Source organism: Arachis hypogaea, chromosome 11, assembly GCF_003086295.3.
Source record: "Arachis hypogaea cultivar Tifrunner chromosome 11, arahy.Tifrunner.gnm2.J5K5, whole genome shotgun sequence".
In the NCBI taxonomy this organism is placed as follows: Eukaryota; Viridiplantae; Streptophyta; class Magnoliopsida; order Fabales; family Fabaceae; genus Arachis; species Arachis hypogaea.
This window is the reverse complement of record NC_092046.1, coordinates 20368286-20378622: the sequence shown is the minus strand read 5'-3', so window position 1 is coordinate 20378622 and position 10337 is coordinate 20368286. Positions and strand designations below refer to the sequence as shown.

General features: G+C 38.5%; 1 non-coding gene across 1 annotated transcript; it reads left to right on the top strand.

Moving 5' to 3' along the window:
• The first annotated feature begins 2047 nt into the window (after positions 1-2047).
• LOC112724488 (small nucleolar RNA R71) lies at positions 2048-2155 on the top strand. The gene has a single exon (XR_003163649.1). It is a non-coding gene; the product is annotated as a small nucleolar RNA R71 (small nucleolar RNA).
• Positions 2156-10337: the final 8182 nt, after the last annotated feature.

The window sequence follows — 10337 nt, the reverse complement described above, 5'->3', positions numbered from 1 at the left end:
CTTGGCATTAAACGCCAATTTCATGCTCTGTTCTGGTGTTAAATCCCAGTCTAGTGCTTGTTTCTGGCGTTTAACGCCATCTTGATGCTTCTTTCTAGAGTTAAACGCCAATTTGATGCTTCTTACTGGTGTTTAAATGCCAGTAAGCTCTTCTTCCAGGGTGAGCTATTTTCAATACTGTTTTTCATTTTATTTTTGATTTTCTAGTTGTTTTTGTGACTTCACATGATCATCAACCTATAGAAAACATAAAATAACAATGGCGAATAACTAGATATAATTAAATAACATTGGGTTGCCTCCCAACAAGTGCTTCTTTAATGTCAATAGCTTGACAGTGAGCTCTCATGGAGCCTCACAGAAAATCAGAGCAATGTTGGGACCTCCCAACACCAAACTTAGAGTTTGAATGTGGGGGTTTAACACTAAAGTTAGAGTTTGGTTGTGGCCTTCCAACACCAAACTTAAAGTTTGACTGTGGGGCCTTTGGTTGACTCTGCAGTGAGAGAAGCTTTTCTTGCTTCCTCTCCATGGTTAGAGAGGGAGATCCTTGAGTTTTAAACACAAGATTGTCCTCATTCAGTTGAAGGACCAACTCTCCTCTGTCCACATCAATCACAGCTTTTGCTGTGGCTAGAAAGGGTCTTCCAAGGATGATGGATTCATCCTCATCCTTCCCAGTGTCTAGGATTATGAAATCAGCGGGGATATAAAGGCCTTTGACCTTTATTAGTACGTCCTCTACTTGTCCATAAGCCTTTTTCATGGATTTATCTACCATCTCTAATGAGAATTTGGTAGCCTATACCTCAAAGATTCCTAGTTTCTCCATTACAGATAATGGCATTAAGTTTATGCCTGACCCCAGGTCACACAGAGCCTTCTCAAAGGTCATGGTTCCTATGTTACAGGGAATTAGGAATTTACCAGGATCCTGTTTCTTTTGAGGTAAAGTGTGCTGAACCCAGATATTCTGTTCATTAATGAGCAATGGAGGCTCATCTTTCCAAGTCTCATTACCAAATAGCTTGGCATTCAGCTTCATGATTGCTCCTAAATACTGGGCAACTTGCCCTTGAACAATGTCTTCATCTTCTTCAAAAGATGAATAGTCATCAGAGCTCATGAATGGTAAAAGGAGGTTCAATGGAATCTCTATGGTCTTTAGATGAGCCTCAGATTCCTTTGGTTCCTTAAAGGGAAACTCCTTATTGGTCAGTGAACGTCCCAGGAGGTCTTCCTCACTAGGATTCACGTCCTCCTCCTCCTCTCTGGGTTCGGCCACACCAAGTAAGGTTATGGCCTTGCACTCTCTTTTTGGATTCTCTTCTGTATTGCTTGGGAGAGTACTAGGAGGAGTTTCAGTGACTCTTTTACTCAGCTGGCCCACTTGTGCCTCCAAATTTCTAATGGAGGACCTTGTTTCATTCATGAAACTTAGAGTGGCCTTAGATAGATCAGAGACTATATTTGCTAAGCTAGATGGATTCTGCTCAGAATTCTCTATCTGTTGCTGAGAGGATGATGGAAAAGGCTTGCTATTGCTAAACCTATTTCTTCCACCATTATTAAAGCCTTGTTGAGGCTTTTGTTGATCTTCCCATGAGAAATTTGGATGATTTCTCCATGAGGGATTATAGGTGTTTCCATAGGCATCACCCATGTAGTTCACCTCTACCATTGCAGGGTTCTCAGGATCATAAGCTTCTTCTTCAGAGGATGCTTCTTTAGTACTGTTGGATGCATTTTGCAATCCATTTAGACTCTGAGAAATCATGTTGACCTGTTGAGTCAATATTTTATTTTGAGCCAATATGGCATTCAGAGCATCAATTTCAAGAACTCCCTTCCTCTGAGGCGTCCCATTACTCACAGGATTCCTTTCAGAAGTGTACATGAACTGGTTATTTGCAACCATGTCAATGAGTTCCTGAGCTTCTGCAGGTATTTTCTTTAGGTGAATGGATCTACCTACAGAATGGTCCAATGACATCTTAGATAATTCAGACAGACCATCATAGAATATATCCAGGATGGTCCATTCTGAAAGCATGTCAGAAGGACACTTTTTGGTCAGTTGCTTGTATCTCTCCCAAGCTTCATAGAGGGATTCACCTTCTTTCTGTCTGAAGGTTTGAACATCCACTCTAAGCTTACTCAGCTTTTGAAGAGGAAAGAACTTGGCTAAGAAAGCCGTGACCAGCTTATCCCAAGAGTTCAGGCTATCTTTAGGTTGAGAGTCCAACCATATTCTAGCTCTGTCTCTTATAGCAAACGGGAAAAGCATAAGCCTGTAGACCTCGGGATCAACCCCATTGGTCTTAACAGTATCACAGATCTGCAAGAATTCAGTTAAGAACTGAAAAGGATCTTCTGATGGAAATCCATGAAACTTGCAATTCTGTTGCATCAGAGAAACTAATTGAGGCTTTAGCTCAAAATTGTTTGCTCCAATGGCAGGGATTGAGATGCTTCTTCCATGTAAGTTGGAATTTGGTGCAGTAAAGTCACCAAGCATCTTCCTTGCATTGTTGTTGGGTTCGGCCATGTCTCCTTCTTTTTCGAGATTCTCTGTAAGGTTTTCTCTGAATTGTTGGGCTTTAGCTTCTCTTAGCTTCCTCTTCAGAGTCCTTTCAGGTTCCGGATCAGCTTCAACAAGAATATTCTTATCCTTGCTCCTACTCATGTGAAAAAGAAGAGAACAGAAAAGAAGAGGAATCCTCTATGTCACAGTATAGAGGTTCCTTTATATGAGTAGAAGAAGAAAAGAATAGAAGAAGAAAAATTTGAACACAGAGAAGAAGAGAGGGTTCGAATTTTGAGATGAAGAGAAGTGTTAGTAAATGAATAAATAAATAGAAAAAGATGAGAAAGAGAGAATTCGAATACTAACTAAAAGAGAAGAAAAATATTTTTGTTTTTATTTTAATTATTAGTTAAAATTCGAAAATTAAGAGAAGAAATAAAATTAAAATTAAAATTTGAAACAATTAGTTAATTAAAAGAATTTTGAAAAAGAGGAAGGTGATTTTCGAAAATTAGAGAGAGGAAATTAGTTAGGTGATTTTGAAAAAGATAAGAATTTTAAAAACAAATCAATCAAAAAGTTAACTAGTTAATTGAAAAAAAAATTTGAAAATCAAATTTGAAAGATAAGAAGTTAGAAAAGATTTTGAAATTAAGTTTTGAAAAAGATATGATTGAAAGATATGATTGAAAATTTAATTTGAAAAAGATTTGAAAAGGAAATTAAAAAGATTTGATTTTGAAAATTAAAGTTGATTACTTGACTAACAAGAAACAAAAAGATATGATTTTAAAATTTAAAGATTGGACCTTTCTTAATAGGCAAGTAACAATCTTTAAAATTTTTGAATCAATCACATTAATTGTTAGTAAAGATTTTGAAATTATGAAATGAAATTAAGAAAAAGATTTTGAAAATCATTTTAAAGTTTTCGAAAATAATAAAAAAATGAAAAAGATTTGATTTTTGAAAAGGTTTTGAAAAGATAGGATTTTTAAATTGAAAATTTGACTTGACTCATAAGAAACAACTAAATTTTAAAAAATTTTTTTTGAATAAGTCAACCCAAATATTCAAAATTTATGAGAAGAATAAGGGAAAGATAATTTTTTTGATTTTTTGAATTTTTAATCAAGAAAGAGAAAAACACAAAAAAAAAGACACACGACATAAAAATTATGAATCAAAACACACAATGTATGCAAGAATACTTTGAATGTCAAGATGAACTCCAAGAACTTCTTTTTGAAAATTTTTAAGAAAAGAAAAATATGCAAGACACCAAATTTAAAAGATTTTTAATTTTGAGACACTAACAAATTGAAAATGCATATGAAAAACAAGAAAAGATGCACAACAAGAAAATGCAAAGATCAAACAAAGAAGATCATCAAGAACAACTTGAAGATCATGAAGAACATATGATGAATTTTTGAAAATTAAGAAAAAATTACAAACATGCAATGGACACCAAACTTAAAACTTGACACTAGACTCAAACAAGAAACACAAAATTTTTGGTTTTTATGATTTTGTAAATTTTTTTGGTATTTTTCGAAAATTATTTTGAAAAAGAAAAAATAAGGATTTCAAAATTTCTAATGAGAATTCCAGGAATCATACAATGTTAGTCTAAAGCTCTGGTCCAAAGCACTAGACATGGCTAGTGGCCAGCCAAACTTTAGTATAACATTACATACAATAGCTAATTTGCTGAGAAAGACAAAGAAGCTCTTCTCAAGATAGTTGAAACCTCGGTCCAAAAGATTAGACATGGCCTAACAGCCAGCCAGGATTCAACGTATCTCATGAAACTCTAGAATTCATTCTTAAAAATTATGAAGAACATAGAATAATTTAAATTTTTTTTGAAAATTTTTCGAAAATAAAAATAAAAATAATAAAAAAAGGTTAAAATTAAAATAAAATTATCTAATCTGAGCAACAAGATGAACAATCAGTTGTCCAAACTCAAACAATCCCCGGCAACTGCGCCAAAAACTTGATGCACAAAATTGTGATCTCAATGGCGCCAACAGCTTGGTACGTACAATTGTAATATCACCCTTCTTCACAACTTCGCACAACTAACCAGCAAGTGCACTGGGTCGTCCAAGTAATAAACCTTACGTGAGTAAGGGTCGATCCCACGGTGATTGTCGGCTTGAAGCAAGCTATGGTCACCTTGTAAATCTCAGTTAGGTTGATTCAAATGGTTATAGATTTTTAATAATTAAAAGATAAATAAAACGTAAAATAAAGATAGAGATACTTATGTAATTCATTAGTGAGAATTTCAGATAAGCGTATAGAGATGCGTTGTTCCTTCTGAATCTCTGTCTTCCTATTGCCTTCATTCAATCCTTCATACTCTTTTCTATGACAAGCTGTATGTTGAGCAGCACCGTTGTCAATGGCTACTTCCCATCCTCTCTGAAAATGGTCCTCTACGGTTTCCCACATGGCTAATCAGTTGTTGGTTCTCGATCGTGTAGGAATAGGATTTACTATCCTTTTATGTCTGTCACTACGCCCTACAGTCGCGAGTTTGAAGCTCGTCACAGTCATCCCATCCCAAATCCTACTCGGAATACCACAGATAAGATTTAGATTTTCCGGATCTCAAGAATGCTGCCAATTAATTCTAGCTTATATCACGAAGACTCTGATCTCACGGAATGGAAGGCTCTGTTGTCAGGAGAGGCAACCATGCGTCGTGGACCAGGAATCCAAGAGATGCACACTCTAGCTTGTTTTCATGTAGAACGGAAGTGGTTGTCAATCACGCGTTCATAAGTGAGAATGGTGATGAGTGTCACATAATCATCACATTCATCAGGTTCTTGTGTGTGAATGAGTATCTTAGAATAAGAATAAGCATGAATTGAATAGAAGAACAATAATACTTTGCATTAATACTCGAGGAGCAGCAGAGCTCCATACCTTAATCTATGGTGAGTAGAAACTCCACCGTTGAAAATACATAAGAACAAGGTCTAGGCATGGCCAAATGGCCAGCCTTCCCAAATGGCATATGAATTCGAAAATATGGAAAAGACTAGACCCCCTAGTACAATAGTAAAAAGTTCTAATATTACTAAACTAGTTACTAGGGTTACAGAATTAAGTAAATGATGCAGAAATCCACTTCTGGGCCCACTTGGTGTGTGCTTGGGCTAAGCATTGAAGCTTTCACATGTAGAGGTCTTCCTTGGAGTTGAACGCCAGTTTGTAACTTGTTTCTGGCGTTTGACTATGTTTTGCAACTTGTTTCTGGCGTTTAACGCCAGAATATGGTAGAAAGCTGGCGTTAAACGCCAGAATGCATCGTCTAAACTCGTGAAAAGTTTGGACTATTATATATTGCTGGAAAGCCCTGGATGTTTACTTTCCAACGCAGTTGAGAGCGCACCATTTGTACTTCTGTAGCTCCAGAAAATCCACTTTGAGTGCAGGGAGGTCAAAATCCAACAGCATCTGCAGTCCTTCTTCAGCCTCTGAATCAGATTTAAGCTCAAGTCCCTCAATTTCAGCCAGAAATTACCTGAAATTACAGAAAAATACACAAACTCATAGTAAAGTCCAGAAATGTGATTTTTATTTAAAAACTAATAAAAATATACTAAAAACTAACTAAATCATACTAAAAACTATGTAAAAATAATGCCAAAAAGCGTATAAATTATCCGTTCATCACCAGGTCAGAGGGTGCTTCTGTATAATTCAAGGCTCAAACTCTTCCCTGGGAAGCTAAAATCCTGGTGGTCAGGACCGTTTGTGGTTACTAGAGCTTCCCCGTATGGTCATGTGGAGATTCAGAAAGAGAATTTTGACAGAAAATTTACAGTCAATGCCAAAGGTTGAAGCACTATCTTGGAGGCAAGATTGATCGCCAAAGCTCCGCTCATCTGTTGAACTAGCAGAACTAACCGTCAAGCTAGTGACAGTAAAGAAGCACTTGTCGGGAGACAACCCGATAATTTTGTATCCTGAGTTTATTTTCCGTTGAGTTGATTTTATTATTAATTTTTATTGAGTTTCTATTGTTTTCCCTTTGTTTTACGTGTATTTTGATCATGCAGAATTTTTAGAACAGGAACCGGACACTTAGAAAAAATTTTGCCCACCTTGAAGAAGGATGACTCGGTCAGGTTGGCACCGAACTTGGGATTTCCAAGTTCCAAGTTCGGTGCCGTGCATGCGTGCAAGATGGAATTTTCGCTCTGGAAGGTCCACACCGAACTTGGAAATTTCCAAGTTCAACGTGGAGAACGACGTGAAAAAAGGAGAGCAAATAAGCCAAGCAGTAGCGCCGAACTTGCTTCCCTCAAGTTTGTCGTGGAGGCTACGCACAAAAAGGGGAAACGCTTTGCCAGGGTGACGCCGAACTTGGCTCCCCTGGCATTTGGCGTGGGATTTTTTTAAAAGAAAAAAGAAAAAAAAAAGAAAAAAAATAAGAAGGGCTGACGCTGAACTTGGAATGCACCAAGTTCGACGGGGAGTGGAGATTTCCTATGCGTAAGTCTTGTCGCTGAATGTCCTTGTACCCAAGTTCGGCGCCGTGATTACTGCTTTGGTTATTACTAAACGAAATCTCCTATTTACAAGCCAAATCTTATTGATTTGGTCCCCACACCCCTCTTCACCTATACTACTTCCCAACACTTCAACCCCGTAACCCCATCCCTTGCAACAACCTTCTTTTTCTTGCTTCCAATCACCTACCCAAATATTCTCACCCTTTCCGAAACCTCTGCATCCCTTCCCTCTTCCCTTCCCAATAAAAGACCATGACTCCCTCCCTTTGACCATATATTCCTCCCATTCTCCAAGCCTTACCTGTGACTTCAACCCGCCTTACCAACCCCACCCCAACTCCTATATAAACCCCTCACAGACCACTCCTTCCACACAATAAACCTTCCACTAGTCCTCCATTCAAAAAGAACACTATACAGCCCCTTCAGCCACCCTTCTTTCTTATATCCTCTCCCTTTAAACACCCCACCCCAACCGAAATGCCCCCTCCCATGTCCCCTGTTCTGTCATGCCCCCTCCTTCCTCAATCCCTTTCTTCTTTCTGTTTCATTCTTATATCAAAAAGAAAAAAAGAAAAAGAAAAAGATATTTTTAGCATCAATTTTTATTTTCTTCTATTTCAATTTCTGCTCTTCGTTCTTCTTCCCCTTTGTATTTCTTTATTTTGCTCGAGGACGAGCAACGGTTTCAAGTTTGGTGTTGTGTCACTTTGCTATTTATTCTGTTATTTCTATGGCACCAAAGACCACCCAACCTTCCAAGAAGAGAAAAAGAAAGGAACCAGCCACCGGTTCTCATGATTCAAGATGCTTTCGCTCTAAACTGCATGAAGAGCACTTTTATGAAGTCACTAGCAAGAGGCCGGTTCTACCGGAAGTGCGGTTTAATCTCCAACCGGATGAATATCTAGAAATTTAGCGTGAGATTCAGAGAAGAGGATGGCAATTTCTGTGCAATCTGCACACACAGGTGGGACAATTAATGGTTCAAAAATTTTATGGGAACCTGTGAATTACTTATAAGGATGTGTCTGGAGTCGATGCAAGGGACCACAAAAGCTTTGTAAGGGGAAGAGTCATTGATTTTAGCCCATAGATTATCCGGCAGACCCTCCAGATACCACAGACCATGCCCTCACTTCAGTCTTACAGTGAGAGGGCGGAGAGAGATCAGCGACTGGAGCAAGTAGTCACTGACATATGCATTCCAGATACCCAGTGGAAACTGCAGGCAGAAGGGAAGGCGGGCCATATCAGAGTCGGTGACCTGACGCCTTTGGCAATGGGATGGCACCATTTTATTCGCCGGTCTATCATGCCCACAAGCAACCGGTCCGAGTGTACTGTGGACCGAGCCATCATGATTCACTGCATTCTGTTGGGACAGCCAGTGGAGGTGACGAACGCCATTGCCCAGCAGATTTACCATATTTCCACCAACACCAAGGATAATGCCAGGTTGGGCTTCCCACATCTCATCTTCCGCCTCTGTGAGGCCACTAGGGTGAAGATAGAGAATGATTTTCCCATCCCATTTGAGAAGCCCATCACAAAGAAGACCATGGAACTTGTAAGGAAACGTCAGAGGCTCCCAAGAGAACAGGCGGAAGAAGGGGCTGAAGAAGAGCAGCCACTGCCTCAAGGAAAATACTTTCCTCCTCAAGAATACTGGCAGCAGCTCGAATCCTCCATGGAGCAGATGAGGGTCACAAATGACAGCCGCTGGCAGCAGTACATGGCGTCTGTAGAAGAGATGAGAGCCACACAAAATAGCCGATGGGAGCATCTCCGTACAACTGAACGGGCGAAAAATTGCCGATTAAGAATTTATAGTGAAAATAGCATTGCAAGTACAGTTCTTAACCGACCAAAATTCCACTTATCAATTTAGAAAGAGTGTCACAATTTTAAGAACAAAATACTGGGAGTAGAATTCCCAAGTTGTCCCCCAAAGAGTTGACAAAAGAGTGCTATTTTATTAGTCAGGAATTTTTCGAGAAATTTTAAGAGTTGAAGAACAGGAAAATAAATAATTATGAATTAAGGCAATGGAAATTAACAAGAGAATTTATATAATTGAAATAAAAAGCGTTGACTAGGAGAAGATTAATTAAAATTTCTATCCTTGTTGAATTTTCCCAAGTGTAATGGTAATAGGTTGTTATTTCTACTTAGTTATCCTTTACTGAACAAAGGAAAGTCAAGTAACTAACCAGCTCTAATTCCTAATTCCTAATCCTCTCCTAAGGAAGGATTAGAGTTAGAGACTAGAGAGCCGGCCAACAACTTCTAATTTCCAATTGACACTTGAGTATTCCAACTCAAGAGTCTCCTTTTAATCAACTCCCAAGTCAAGCTGGGAGTCTACTCCATTGACATGAATACAACCTTCACAGACATATAGAGGGAATAAAAAGAAGACATGATGAACTAAATAAAATAATAACTGAAAATTAATTTAAAGTAAAAATAGTTCTTTGCATTAATAAATCTCAAAACAAATAAACATACGTATCTGAACAGGGTTAATGGACGATTAAAAGAGCAAAGGAATAAGAAAACAAACTATAATAGTAGAAACTTCAATCGAGGTGGTGACTCTTCTCAGTATTCAAATCAAAAGCATAAAACTCTAAAACTATGAATGTGAAGAAACCTAGAAGAAGTAGTGATTTCTCTCTAAGTTTCTAATCTAAACCTAAAAACTATGCGAATGAGAATGTGTGTTGAGTCTCTGCTTGTCCCCCGGCTCTAGTCTATGTTTTTGGGCAGAAAACTGAGTCCAAACTCAGCCCAAAATCGCCCCCAGCATCTTCTGCATTTTCTGCGCGTGGCGTATGTCACGCGTACGCGTCAGTCACGCGTATGCGTCGATGGTCATCTTTGCGTGTCACACATACACGTCAGGTACGCGCACGCGTCGCTGTGCAATCTCGCTTATCACGTGTACGCGTCAGCTGCGCGCACGCGTCGCCATTAAAATCTCTAAATCATGCGCACGCGTAAGCCATGCGTGCGCGTCGTTCTTCGCTGGTTGTCTCCTTTATTTCTTGTGTTCCTTCCATCTTTGCAAGCTTCCTCTCTATCCTTTAAGCCATTCCTGCCCTATACAGCCTGAAAATACTTAACGCACAGATCACAGCATTGAATGGTATAAAGGAGAATTAAAATACACAATTTAAAGGCTTAGAAAGAAAGTTTTCAACCATAGAACAAAATTGGGAAGGAATTGTAAAATCATGCAAGTTGTATGAATAAGTGTACAAAGACTT